The following is a 14,407-nucleotide window of genomic DNA, read 5'->3' as shown; positions in this document are numbered from 1 at the left end:
GGTGAGCAAATTCGGTTACGACACCTCTGTCCCCTTTCACTGCCCCCTGCCCCCCTCACTTGCCAGAGTAAGAGACAGTGGGAAGGAAGCATCACTGCAGAACAGAGATCATGGGTCTGGCAAGCCCTGGGAGGAGCATTAGCCTTTGCTTGTTTTTCTTGTCCTCACACAACTGTATTTGTGCAGCTTCTTCTCCCCTCACCGCCCCTTCCCGACCTCCCTATTGTGCTCTGTTTCAATGTATGAACCCTTCACTGAAATGAGTTGCTAAAAGAACATATTCCAATAGCTGTTATAAGGAAACCTGGGGCTGGAGTTTCAGGCAAAATTTCTTCTGGTTTCGGTCAGGAGCTGAAGTGCTGGGATTTTTCTTCCTGTAATATGTTGTCATCACAACGGAGCTGTGCCCTGCAGTGAAGTGTGAGAATCCCAGTAAAACCTTACATTGGCAGCCCTGTTCTTAATCCCCCCCAAAGCCATGCTTGTTGGGTAACTCTCTTAACCTTTTCTGTTAATTTATCAACTAGCCTTTAGCTCAGCAGGCCACAGAAAATCAGCCCTTCCAGGTCCCTTGGGAAACAGTAGAAAAACTGGTGTTTGCTTCAGATACTGAGCAATGGGGACAGACTAGCACCCACAGAGTATCCACCCTCCTTGTCTCCCTCATGGCTGACACCCCTCATTCTGGTGGGACAGGCAGTATTTTATAACCATATAAGCTTATGCATTAGGCAATATTAGATCACAGGCGAATCTCACAACCCCTTAGGCCCAACATACAGCCTTCTGGATTTTGTCCTTCCATGTTCTCTTTGCACATTAAATGCTTTACAGTAGATTGAACCAGGAATTTGATCATCTCATATGGCCAAGTCCGGTGAATGGTTTTATATCAACCTGAGCATGCCAAGCCAAGCTCCAGCTCTTCCCCTAAAGGTCAGGACAGATCATTTTAAAAAATAACCCTCTATCTCTTAGACCAAAATTAACAGTATTTGGCTTAATTCAGGAAGTGTCTCTATGACCAGTTCTCTATGACAAAGGAAAATGCACCCTGCAGTATCAGAACAGAAAGCATTTTCCTAAATGATGGATTTGTAAGGTCTGAGGTTAAGTCTCCGAACTTATCACTAGGTTTATTGTTTGTTTGATTGATTTTCTAAAAGGTGGCATAACTAGAATATAACCCTTCTTCCAGGAATCTGTAACAGTGATAAGTCTACAAGTTTAAGAAGTTTCGAGGACACTATCTAAAATAAATAAAATGGCCCAAGCTTTCTGTCCAGAACTGTGCTCCAGACTCAAGGAGACGCATTTATTCTTTTCATTCAACTTGTCAGGTTTCCATAATGTGTATAACATAATCCAGATTACAGTACAAGAATAAATTAACCCAAATGGAGCTGGCTTCCTCCCTTTTTCCTTAGGGCTGGAGAGGGGCCTTCCAGTTCTGAGGTTACCATAGATTTTCACTGAAAAAGGCATGCCGAGGACAAGTGAAATATTCTGGGAGTGGCCTTTTGTGTGCACGTAGCTCTGGACTGTCCTTTTAAAAGAGTTCTTGTTTAATTCAGTACTCTCCAAAACAGTGGTTCCATCTAGAGGCCTTAGTATTACCAATATGAGAAGGTGGTGAAAAGCATCTCAGATAGTCAGGTGTCACAAGTAAAACCAGACAAAGTCTCCAAGACAAGTAGGAATAAATTCCAACCATTTTAAGCATAGACAAATATAAACCTTGGCACCGAAGCTGCAAACATGCTAAAAAGTGGCTTCATTGTTTACAGTAAAAGACTCCTGATTTTCTATAATTGAATCTGAGGCATTAGCCTCAGATATAAAAAATGAGGTTATGAGGCTCATCTGGAAAGCAAGAGAAGTCAGATAAGAGCTTGTATTAAGGGCTGAACTTCACATGGACTTGATAGTTCCCAGGTGTTTATTGTGTAGGTACAGTAAGATGTGTTTAAAAGCAAGGAAGAAATTGTTAGTAACATTAAGTATTTTTTAAATGGATCTGTGTAAGAAAGTAATAGATGTAATCAGTGTGCGTGGAACAGTTCAGTCCAAAGTATCTTCATAACAGTAAAGTTTATAAATAAATCTCATCTGTGACAGTGCAGGAAGTACTGAAAGTACAGTGCCGAAGGTGTGAAATGCAGTGAGCGGCTCTCTACTGAACTGTGCCTTGCCCTGCAAGTAATCCCCCTGATTTCCATGAGCAGGGGGTGCAGACTCCCGTGGGAGCAAGGTTAGGGGTGGAAGAACTGAGATCCCAGCATATTTCTGTCATCAGACATTGGTGTGCAATTGCTTGTGACATTGGTTGATGTTGTTTGTTGTGTACTTATTGCAAAATGTCCTGTTTGGCTTGGACTCTGCACTTTTGAAGAGCATTAGTCTCTTTGATTTAACAGACAGCATGATTGATCCTTTAAGCAGATACGAGCTCTCCTGACTTCAGTGAAAGCTGCAGTTTGTAAAGAACCAGAGTTGGGCTCCCAGTGTTTAGAGATGTGAGCTGTAGCAGTTTATAAAATTGGCAGATTCCTTGTACAATGAAGTAACTGGATGTGCATTCTGCACAGAGTTAACCCTGGGTAATAGCAGGTAAAAAAGAGAGAAAGTATAATAAAAGTATGGGTCTTTACTGTAGGTATTTACACAGTATTGATATTGTTAGCTGTGCTTAGAGATTTATGTCTAGTGTTACTGCACTGTCATAAAACAATAAAGTACTTCTGTGAAGGGCTTAGGGCAAAGGGGAGACAGAAAAGTCTCGCTGTATAAGGCCCTCCWCTAGCTCCTGTGGTAATCCGTGGGAATTTTTCCATAGCTGTCAGTAGGAGCCATATGGAGGCTGGCTAGGGGAAGGGGAGCAGAAGCAGCCTATGTGCTACATTCAGAGCAGGTAACTAGAGATTTTGTCTCAGGGAGGATATTCCCACCACCCAATTTTAGTAGCCTTGCACAGCTGATGAGTCTGCCTTGCAATCCATGGAGAGAGATGAGGGCTSCTCTGGGGAGCAGGGATTTATTTGAACTGAATTATCCTCTGGTGTTTTGTAGAAATGCTGGCAAGGCCCACAAAAACTGAGAGATGACATTAAGGAAAACACTGTGTTTAGCGTGGCCTTCTGTCTTCACGGACAGAGCAGCCCCTCTGGCTGGTGGGAAATGTGCCGCTACGAGGGTGCTCATGGCAGCACTGCCAGGGCACCTTGCAGGCTGGTTTTAGCTCAGGTTGTGGTACGCTGCCCGAGTTGGACAACAGGGGTAAGGGTGTGTGTCAGGTCTTGCAGCAGAGGATGAATTAGGAGGTATGTCATGATAGATAGTGGCTTTTCATTTCCTTGCCTCTAAACACAGGACAGCACTAACAGAGGCACAATATAGCATTTGTGTGTTTAATACATGTTCCTTTTCCCAATTCCTCCAATGCAGGGACAATAGGCCAAGGTGCAATACRTACAGAAAGGTGGGGATTACTAGAGTCTCAAAACTTATGAGATTTCTGTAGAGCTTTAGCCCCTAATAATCTCAGGTTCCTTTATAAACCCTAAAAGAGCTGTGCTAGAAGAGATTCACTCTGGCCTGCAAGGATCAGCAGATCCCTGCTAGCCCCCTGCCCTCCACCCTATCCCCCTGCTCCCAAACAGATCAGCCTTCTTTGAATTGCTTCTCTGGTAGCTGTGGGTTGAACCAGCTGCCTGGGGAAAACAGTGTTCTTATCTTCATCTTCCCACTTTTGTGGCTTTCAGTTGGAGCATCCACGAAGCAAGGAGCATGCAGCTAGTCACTGTGCAGTTACTGTCCTGCAGTGGCCAAGGGGTCAGGCCGTGAGGCTAAGAGGGTTAGGGTATTCCTGTGCTCCAGGGCCTCTCTCCGGTGCACCCTGGGCTTGGCACACTTTTGACTCTGGGCTGGAGTTTGGAGCCAGGTGCAGTGCATGGTTCTCTGTGAGTCTGTGACTCCAGTTTGTCTTCCCTGCTTGTTGTCTCTTCTTTTCGTGTGGTTACGATAATATTTCTTCTCCGAACCTTCCCAATACAGTGGGACCCATTAGTCTCAACACAGAAATGTATTGCTCTTTCACTAGATGTGGTTCCTATTTAGTTGTTCTCTTGTTGGATGCTACTGCATGGGAAGGTGTTGTGCTGCTTCTTTTCACATGAAGGAGATAATTCTTTTCCATCAAAGGTACTTAGCGGAAGTAGTTCCCCCCATAGCAGTCTCACAGCTGTCCTGCCCAAGGGTAGGAGAGATACGTGCTTCCTGACGCTGCTCCAAACAGTGCTTCTCAAAAATCAGCCACGTTCAGAAAAGAAAAACACCTCTGTCTCAAAGGGACTTCTCAGAGCCCTTCATAAACCTGACACTGCAAGCCCAGCATGCTGGCAAGCTGGGAGGGTCCCCTTGCGTTCCCTGTCAGGAAGCAGTGCTCCATGCCTGCCAGTCTTCACTGTTCTCCCAGGGAACTGATTAGGGTTGTTTGCAAAACGGGTGGATAGGTGTTGAGTGCTTCAATATCTGACCCCACCTCCCTCAGCTGGCTGAACTAATTTTGGGCATAGGCCACTAGATCAGCCTTCCTCTCCAAGATCATACTTCTTATCGTGTCCTCTCTTGGAAGCATTGTCCATGCTGTTTCCTGCCCCAGATTTTATCTTAAAAGCTAATGAGTAGAGCTGAAATCTGTCTCTCGCTCATCAAATGCGTCGTCAACCTCCAACCTCTAAGCAGAGTTTCGCACTGGAGCAGCGCTCTCACAGTCGATGAACTCACTCTAGCCAGTTCTTGGTGTGGTGAAAATTGGGAGCTGATCCCTCCTTAGAGCCCTGGGAGGTGCCACAGTGGCAATAAACAGGCTCATTCCCATGACACCTGAGGTCCCTGTCATTCCTTTGGGTTTCCAGCTCAGCCAGTGCTGAAGACATGGTCCAAGTGTGTTCCCCTACTTCATCAACGTGATAGCAATCTCCGGCTCCACAGGACCACCACTTACTCCCGCAGAGCACTGTAGGACACCCTGTCCTTGGTTCCCCCTGGCCTTGTGCAGAAATAGGAGTTTTTAAGCTCTGTTTTGTCAGAGGTGAGCACGCTCTCTCACATATATACCCAGAGCAGAGTGCTGTGGCACCAGCAGCCCCTTGGCTTTGTATGTTATCTTTTCCCATGAATATCTCAGTGGTGTCCTCATCACAGGAGCTCTTCAGCCTCTGGAATGGCGAGACAGCCTGGGAGATTGAGATGACCCTTTTACTTTGTACATATCTTGCTCTGCTTACCCACTGATTAAAATCAGGAGCTTGGCTCTTCTCTTTATGAATTTGGGGGGGGACCTTGGAGCAAACTGCTTGGGACTGATAGGTGTGTGCACACGGGAGAGACAGCGTGTGTCTTTCTCGCTCCTCACACTCCTTCTCTTCTTTTTATTGACCCCGCTCAGTGATTGGAAAAGACCCATGTCCCCCCCCCAGCCCCCTCTTCCTCCCCAGCCGCACAATTGTCACCGCCAATTAGTGCACTGTTAGGGCACACAATGGCGCTGTGGCCACTGGAATGGGCCGCTTTTGTGCGTCTCCAGTCGGCCGTAGGGGCAGTCAAGATTCATTTAGGGCCTTACACAACATGGACAGAAAATACTATCAGAAAAGCAAAAGGGGGAAAGAAAAAGAGAGTGAGAGGTAGCAAAAGGGGGGGGGGGATCTGCTATTCAGGGGTTAGCCCAGGCGCATGAAAGGCCCAAGAAGCAGTGCCACATTGAAGACGCCCCTTGCAACACAAAAAGCAACTAGGGCTTAATAGTAATTAGTGGGCAAACTGCAAAGAGTGCTGTGGCTCTCCAGCAGATTGTTCCTGCTCTTACTGCCACTGCTTCCCCTTCCCCCTTCCCGCCGGATCCGTCTGGGAGAGGGGAGGGGAAAAGCCAGGGGATGGGAATTGGCAGTCCTCCTTTACCCACCACGCTCTGTAGAGGCCCCATCCAGCTCTTCTTTGTGGCAGGTAAATTGGATTTCATTCTCTAAAGCTTGTAGCCAATTACATGAGGTATTTTGCAGCCAGAATAGGACATATGGGTATGATTTTGGAATCACCATTGTGCCTGTTTCAAGGACCTTTAAAGCAGACCTGTCCCTTTTTGCAGCCTGGCATGATGTGCCTTACGGCTGGGCTGTGTTTGTCCATAGTCTGCTCTTTTTTCTCCCAGCAGAACCGCAGAGATCACCACTGTTGTTCTGATCTTCTGCTTCCTTTGTTTCCCTCTTTATTCATAARATTATCAGGTTTATAGGTCTTCACAACCTGTTTAGGCAAAGGCCTGACAGCATCTCTGTCAGCTTAGTAGCTAGGAGGAATATGCTCAGATTGAAAACCAAACCTCACTCTGCCCTCTCCGTCAAAGTGTGAACAGTGTGAACATCAGCAATCTCCTTTCTCCTGCAATCACTCTTTTCCCCTCATTTCAGTGCCCCTTCCCAGCCAACTCACAGTCACACTAAGGGCCTACGGAATTTCTTAAAGCACGTTTTGGCCCAACCTGGCTGTGGCTTTCAGGAGTACGCCAAGTTAAGAGATCCATAAGCCAGGTTTAACCTCATAAAGACGTGCTTAAGTATTGAAGAAAAATTTAAGGCATCTTAACCCAAATGGAAAGTAAATAGAGACCCAAAATAATGAATGATTCCTTTTATTTTATATTCTGATTGAAGGTAAAGAAAATGTATTGGAAAAAGCTGTGGTGGGGCTTAGTGGTTAGTTTATTAGCTATTCTCAGCTGGTGGATTTGGCTTTCAGTTTTCCTTGGATCCAGGAATATTAGACCAGATTCAGATTTCAAGCACAACAACATGAGACCCCACAGAGCTCACGCTGAGTTCGTGTGGATACAACTCAGTGCAAATTAGACCAGATGCCAACCCACCAAATTCAGTAGTCTCTGCTGGAAACATTCCCAAACCATAGTGCGTAGAAGTGATACACACGCACATGTGTGTACAATTCTGGAGTGCAGTCTCTTTTCAGAAAGAGACTGGAAACAACTCCCAGTTTCCTCTCTCAGCTACACTTTTCTCTCTCTAAGATGGCTGAACATGTTTGGGAGATGCAGTTACAGCTCTAGTACCAGTCGTTTTCCATGGCTTGGAAACCACAACCATTCTGTGTGTCTCTACAGAATCGGTTGATTGTATCAGGACAGTGAAAACTGGATTCACAACCAAGACTTCTGGCCCACCCCAGATCCCATCATGGGTAGCACGGCAGGCATCGGGAATTCAGTGGGAGTTGTTGGCAATGCTCCCACGCTGCCAACGTCATCAGGAGCCCTCGCAGTGTCTGTGCTTCACACAGATAGTGACTTGGTTTAAGGCACCGTCTAGCAACACAGAGCGTGTCTGTCTCACACCAACCACAACACTTCCGCACTGTGTTAATTAGCAACGTTACTGGCAGGCTCTCTGCTGAAAGGATTAAACTGTATCCTCTCCTTGCCCTACCCCTTCCCCCCCCACCCCTCYCCCCCCCGCAACGAAGGATGTTTAGTCCCATCAGGATGCAGGCAGGGATTGCTGGCAGCTAAGGTGAGGAGGCAGCAGGGCTACCCTCTGGGTTGTACGTCTACCAGGAACAAAATTGGGTCTCAGGACAGTCAGTCTAGCCTGACCACAGGGACACGCTGCCCTGGAGCCCGTGGTCACCAGGCTCATACGCTGAAGTGAAACAGAGACAGAGAGCAATGCAGGAGCCAGAATAGTCTTTTCTCAGCTAAGGACTGAGGATGTCAGGGTTGATTTCCTAGCTCTGTGTGGCCAAATGGGCAACTCGCATCATTTTTCTGTCTGCAAAAACAGGGAGAACTTTCTTTTCTTTTTCATGTGTTTTGTTCTGTGGTTGTTGATCCCGAGAGCTGTTCCATGGCACGTTCAGCACCTGGCGCAGCGAAGGGCAGATAATGCAGTTGCCTGATGGAGGCTTGCGTGGCATCTCCTTAGCGTACACCCAGCTGAGGCCCGTCTGCCTCACAGTGCAGTGCCTGCCTCCGCGAGGCATGGAAAAGGGCTCCTCGCTCCCCTGCCCCAAACAGYAGAACGGTTAAATTCATTAACACAGGGAAACGCATGCAAATGGAGAGTGAAATTCTGCTGCAGCCAGACAGGCTTCTCTGAGCAAAAAGCCAGACCAAGCTACTCAGCTGGTTTTATGCCATATGGAACATGCTGGTCTGTGTGAACCCAAATCCATCACTGTAGAAGTTGTCCTACCTTTTTTGTTATCTTATTGCTTACATAAAACCAGTTTGACTGCATCAGTTTGGTTAAAAGAGCCTGTAATAGGATTCACTCCTTGGTCAGCAGAGATTTTTGGCAACCCTGCTCCAGCATTTGTGGAAAGATGGAAATATTTCAGAGCTCTTTTTTGCCTCGCCAGGTCATATTCCAAGCAGGGTGACATCATCGCACGTTTGACGGTATTGCGCATTGCAGTGGAGTATAGGGTTTAGGGCATGGATGCCTTCTCTTTCCCCACAAATCTCTTCATGTGCTCCAATTTTGTAACACCAATTTCTGTTAAAGCTGTTGCTATTTAAGATCTAGCTCTGTGGCTCACTTGCGTTTGTTAATTCTACACATTTAACAAAAGCATGAATTTGAAGGTTGCTAGCAACATCCTTTCCAAAATCACTTTGACCTATGTATTACATTATCCCATGAATGACTTGCAGAAGAAAGTAATCAAAACATGTATAGTTCCAGCTAGTGCTAATTGCCTTTTCATCTCAGTTTCTGTCTCTTTCTACTTGTGTCCAATAAATGTTGATTATGCAGGGACTTAAATCTGTATTTCAACATAATTTGCTTCATTTGATATGAATGACATGACTCTCTACGTCTGAGCTCCAAATATCCCGCCGACCCTGCGTCAAGCACTTCAAGGATGTCAAAAGCGCGTACCGGGAATCTGAAGTGCCTGGTCTTAGCAAGAATGCCTGAGAGGTCAGAGAGAGGATGTTGTTTGGGGAGGTCTCCGGCCTTGATATTTACCAACTGATTCATGAAAACCTAGAAGCACAGAACGTGTGGAGTGCATGTAAATTCTTCTCCTTCAAGAACAATACAGATAAGTAAGCATAAAGGATAAAATTTTCAACCTATTTGTGATTTTTGGTTGCCTGTAGTCTTGGGTGGCCAATATGGGATGCTATATAGGAGCCTGATTTCCAGAGGACAGACACATTAACCATTTCTGAAAATAAAGATCCCTTAAGGTTGCCTCAAGTGGGTCCAGAATCAATCACTGCATTTGGAAAATCTTGATCACAGCCTCTTGAGAGATCAGTGGAGAAATGCAGTCAAAAAGTGGTTTGTGTGTTTGAAATCTGTTTTGGTTGTATGAATCTTTATATTTTCAGGAAAGGACAGACTGAACAGGGATTAGTCTGAACACAGACTGAAGTCACTCTTAGCAATGACGGTTGTTATCATACTGGTTTCATAGATTCATAGGTTTTTAAGGCCAGAAGGGACCATGCATGACCGCAGATGTTCATACCGATAACAGTTTCTTTGTGAAGTGCCAGTTCAGCATAGACAGGCTCCTTCTTGGACGTGTTCCTGTTTTGACTTTCTCTGAGAGCAAGGCAGGATCTAATGGACAAGTGCTCATCAGGCTGCTTGCTGGCTGCAAGCTGTCCCGTTTCCCGACCAGCTCCGGGAACCCCAGGCTTTCCCTGTCCCCAGCTCTAGGATCCCCTCTGTGCTCCCAGGGCAGAGGGGCTTCCAGGTCTTTTCTATTACGTGGCAGGAAACCTCCTAGCTTTTCCTGATGCTACAGGTTTTCTCAGAAATACAGGCAACTTGCCCTGTTTGGCCCAAACGGGTGTTTTACTTTGTTTTTGAATGTTGGAATTTTCCACAAAACGGAAATTCCGAGTTTCAGCCAGCTCCAATCGCTTGAGCATTGCTTGAGTTGCTTGAGTATTTTCTCCAGGGGATTTTTCATGTTTACTGTTAGAAACTTGCGTCCTAACTCTGAAGTATTTGATGCTGCATTTGCCCAGAGGTCCCTATAGTCTGCCTTTCTCTGCTAGATTAGAAAACTGCTTAGTACTTTTTCCCCTGGAAGTACTTACATACTGCATACTTATAGATTTTACTTAAATTTGGATGTAAAGCAAACAAATAGAAACAAGGTTCCAAACATTTTGGCCTGAGACATGGTAACGAAAGCATTGTGCCAAAGCTGAACTGCTTTGAGCAGTCTTACCCTGATGGTATCTTGTGGCAATGGAGAAAGTAAGAAAAGGAAATATTTACTTAAAGATGGCATTGATCAAAAGAGCATTGGTAATAATTAGCCTGTATTATTGTTATTTAATAGAGGAATTTGATTGCTCCCACATATGAGTTGGGGTTTGGTTTTGCTCTGCTTTCATGGTCAGGCTGGCAGTTGCGTAAGTCAGCACAGATCTTGGCCAGGCAGCGTGGCTGTGCTCATCCGCGCCTGCTGGCGAGCCGGGCGCAGGTTAACTTTGCAAATCCCCACCAGCATTTGGGAGCATTTGGGAACCTTTGTATGTTTGCGTGCTGGCTCCCAGGAGGTGGCAGGGAAAGGGCTGAAGGGCCACCTCGCACCCAAGCAGTGGGTTGGATGTGCTGTGGTGAAAACCACTGCTTCATCGCTGTGAAGGTCCCCTTGGCTGGACGTTTGGCTCAGACAGGCCAAAACGCCCGTGGCCTGTGGGAGATGTGCTGCACTCTTGGCTGGGAAATAGCCCGTGCTGGTCAGACCACCAGAGGGGCCAGCACTGGGCCTGTGGTCAAGAAAAATCTCTCAGATTTCATGCTTCAGGGTTGCTCGTTTGACAGTTTTCCTGACAGCTCAAATTCACTTATAGCTGTAAGCATACAAATGTATGTTCAGGCCAATCACCCTGCTTGGAAGTCTCGGTGCAGCAAAGTATTTAACTCTGAAAAATACTTGGAGTAACTTCTTTGCAATATATAGAGCAGCAACCATTTCAGAAACCATCTATCTATATATATTTAAACAGTCATTACTGCCTTCTAGGTAAATAACACATGTTTTTTAAATGGTCTCTATACACAATAGATGCTAACACAATAAATCCTAATTGCTCTGAAGGACCCATTAGGCTCTATCAGGTCAATAAATGGTGGAGGTTTTTTGAAAGTCACTCACCATGCTGTTACATAAGCTTCAATTTGAAAGTCCATAAATAAGTATTTGCCCAGTGAAGAGTGAGAGCTTTGCCAGGGCCATGCTAATTTATCATGTCAACTACACTATGGGGACGGTTTCCTTTTCAAGGGCCGTTGTTTAAAAAAAAAAAAAAAAAAAAAAAGAAGGGCACAACATGATATTTCAAAAATGACGTATCTGAAAAGTTTCGGGCTGCAATACACCCATCGAGAAAATCACGTGTAGAGTTCACTGCCTCCTTTCTCCTTCTCTTGGCATTGTGCGAATCAGAGCAAGGAGGTTTTGAGCAGCGGGTAGCTGTCGCTGCCGCCGGGCCGTGCAGGGGGGCGGCCGGGGAGGGGGCGGCCCTCGGCCTCGCTGCCTCCTCGCGCGCCTTCGGGCCGGACCAGCGCTGCAGGACACCGAAGCTCCTTCCCGGTGTGCACGGGGAGGGGTCCCGGCCTCGTGCGAGGCTGTTAGATGCTAACTATCGACATTACGTATACAATTATGTATACAAATAACGCGAAGTAATAACTGACGAGTCCAGCAAGATGAACTTCAAATGCAGTGTTTATTCCTGATTTTACTTTGATACTACTTACCTGTACTTTCGGTAGCATTTTACAAACAACACCACTCATGTCAGTTGTTGCCAAGTCTGCGTCGCTGTTAGAAGTTATGTTTTGCATTAATTTACTCAGACAGCGTGTCGTTCCATGTGGCTTTAGCTTTGAATATGGCTACAATTTGGTATGGTTTTGTTTTCCCACAAATATTTTAACATGTGTAATACAAGTATATATAAAAAGCAATGAATATATTGATGCAGTTCAGGATTTTCAAGGGGATTTGAACTAGGCATCCATGGTGAGAAGTGACTTAAATCACTATTGCCAGCCAATGGCTTTTAAATCACTGGAGCACACAGGAAGACGTTCGCCCCAGTGCCTGTTGCATTTCGGTAGGATTTGAGCGGCCTTCTGAAGTGGTTTAAAAGCCACGGTATCCTTCACAAAGGTGAGCACTGCAGGCTTTGAGAGAAAGAACTAAATGCAGAAATATTCACCACCTTGTTACTTTCTCTTCCCACCAGGGCCCACTCCATCGCAGCTGAAACCTACCCCAGCGGGTGGAAGGTATAAAGGTGTGTCTGCGGGAACACGTCTCGTCAGCCCGTGCCCGGATGCCCCGGCTGCAGCCGCGAGGGGCACGAGCAGGACTCCCCGGCCGATCTGCCTAGTATGGTGGAGCTGCACTAACGCCTTCTGCACAGGGATTAAAGGTAAAGCAGTTTCCTATTAATTTGTGGAATTTATTAACAGTGACAGCAAGTTCTTAGGGAAGGGAAATGCTTTGTCTTTCGTCTCTCCAGGGCTTGGCGTGGTAGGGTTTTGTTCAGAGGCACCGTTATGGCTAGTGCCGTATGCACATAAAGCACCGTACTCTCCTACACCACCGTACAGCAAATCAGCTGTACTTGCACTTATACCATATTTAATCCTGTTCTGGTTGCTCTGCTACATATTCATAAAAGCAAAAAGGAAACAGAAGCGCAGAGCAAGCCAACAGATGTCTACCTGGCTCTTAATTGGATTTTATATGTCCCCAGTGTAGCAAATGCAGCATTATTTACAGCCAGGCTCTAAGAATTAGATATGTCTGGAGGAGTGGTGAAACCTGGACCAGACTACAGCGGTTGATAGATTAGCTGAAATGGAGAGCTGCCCCTTTTCCCCTTCTTCTCATCTTCTCCCTTCCCACTTACATACCTGTTCCCCGTTGGGTGTTAAATCGAACTAAGATGTTGCCCAAGGGGATGCTTATAAAAAGGAGAAATACCAGCAAAAATGAGAATTTCTGCTCTTGTGGAGCTTCATCAGCATTTTCTAATTGTACAGCAATGATGATAATAAAAAGGCTGCCCTCTGCTCTCAGCTGTAATTTGGATAATCAACTGAAAGCCATAATGAAACTGTCTGTGATTGCTTTCTGCTGGGCTTCTAGTTCACAGAAATTCATTGTCGGGAGAATTAAAAGTTATGGCTTTGGTAGAGGGATACGCTGTTGTGTTTCAAAGGAACGCGCAAATTCTCTCTGGTGCAGCTCTGTTATCGGCAAAGCTTAGCGCGTGACGCAAAGCGGTACAAGGGCTTGAGCTTTCTTGTAAGTCATTCAGCACCAAGGTTGGCGGTGCCAAATGGTGCGTAGGGCAAAGCCGCGGGGGCTTGGAGATGCAGAGGAGCTGGGAGGTACCAGCTGGGGGGGAAATCGAGGCTTGTCGTGGGCTCCGGGTGCGTTTTTGTGCCCTGGCGCTGGAGGTGGGATGGGGCCTGTCCCCCAGGGAAGGGGAGGCTCTCCTGAAAACTGGCTTCGCTCTTTGGCATTGGCCTCTGGTGCCTGCCGCGCGTGTGCATGGGAGGGAGGCTGTTTGCGAAACACCTCGGGCAGCTCCGCAGCGGAGCAGAGGTGGCCGGGGCTGGGGCCGGGGTGAGGAGCGCGGTGCCGCCGGCCGCCTGCCGGGACGCGGCCTGTCTCGCCCGCTGAGGGCAGGCTGGGCCTGGTGGGGAGCCCTGCGCCGGGGCTGCTCCGCCGGGTGGCTGGGCACATGGCCGCGGCCTCGGTACCCGCACGCGACTGCAGCTGGGGAGCGCTGGCTCGCCCTCCTGCTGCACCTTGTCCCCCGCAGACTGAGAGAGACAGAGATTTTTTTTCCTTTTTTTCCCCTTTTCTTCCTTTTTTCCTTTTTTCCTCTTTTCCCATTTTCCTTTTTCTTTTTTATTTCTCCTTTTTTCCCTTTCTCTTTTTTCCCTTTCTCTTTTTTCCCTTTTCCTCTTTTTTCCCTTTTCCCTTTTCCCCTTTTTTCTTTTCCCTTTTTCCTTTTCCTCTTTTTACCTTTCCTCTTTTTCCTTTTCCTCTTTTTCCTTTTCCTCTTTTTCCTTTTCCTCTTTTTACCTTTCCTCTTTTTCCTTTTCCTCTTTTTCCTTTTCCTCTTTTTCCTTTTCCCCCTTTGCCTCCTTTTTCCCCTCTTCCTTTTTTCCTTTTCTTTTTTCTTTTTTCCTTTTCCTTTTTCCCCTTTTCCATTTTTCCTTTTTCCTTTTTTCTTTTTTCTTTCTTCTTTTTTCTTTTTTCCTCTTTCCTTTTTCCCCTTTTTCCTTTTTTACCCTTTTTCCTTTTTTTTCCCTTTTTTTTCCTTTCTTTGCCT

The sequence above is a fragment of the Apteryx rowi genome, unplaced genomic scaffold (genome assembly GCF_003343035.1).
Source record: "Apteryx rowi isolate R43461 unplaced genomic scaffold, aptRow1 scaffold_12, whole genome shotgun sequence".
NCBI lineage: Eukaryota > Metazoa > Chordata > Aves > Apterygiformes > Apterygidae > Apteryx > Apteryx rowi.
Note: the sequence above shows the minus strand (reverse complement) of the source record.